This window comes from Ursus maritimus, unplaced genomic scaffold, assembly GCF_017311325.1.
Source record: "Ursus maritimus isolate PB19 unplaced genomic scaffold, ASM1731132v1 scaffold_15, whole genome shotgun sequence".
Taxonomy (NCBI): Eukaryota; Metazoa; Chordata; class Mammalia; order Carnivora; family Ursidae; genus Ursus; species Ursus maritimus.
The window spans coordinates 14,412,016-14,412,552 of NW_024423897.1; positions in this window are offsets into that span (position 1 = coordinate 14,412,016).

A 537-nucleotide genomic window follows, 5' to 3' on the forward strand; every position below is an offset into this window, starting at 1 on the left:
CGTCATAGGATAAATGATGCTGATTCCCACTGATTGTAACGATGTAGCAGTTTAAGATAGTAAAAGTTGTGATTCGACATAAAGAAATGTTAGTTAAAGGAACGTATACGGTGTATATAGTTATGACCCCCTCAAAAAAAAAAAAATCTCTGGGATGGGACTGAATAAAACTTAGGAAACACTAGTCTAAATGAGAGGCTACAAAACTGAGAGGATGTGGGGAGAAAGCAAACACGCCCCTGCCCCCTGCCACTTTGCCTCTGGGGGGGCAGCTGAAACGTGATCCCTACACTCATTCCCCTCATCTTAAAAGGAGAAGTGCTGATGGACACTGAGAAGGTAGGATCTCCAAGCAGGTTGATGGCATGGCCTGTGTGTCTTGCCTCCTGCTTCTGGGCTCAGACTGGGAAGGGTGGTTTGGGAAACAGGTGTGAAATAGAGGAGTGTATTGGTTTCCTTTTATTTTTTTAAGCTTTTATTTATTTATATATTAGACGGAGAAAGAGAGAGCACGAGCAGGGGGAGGGGGGAGGGAGA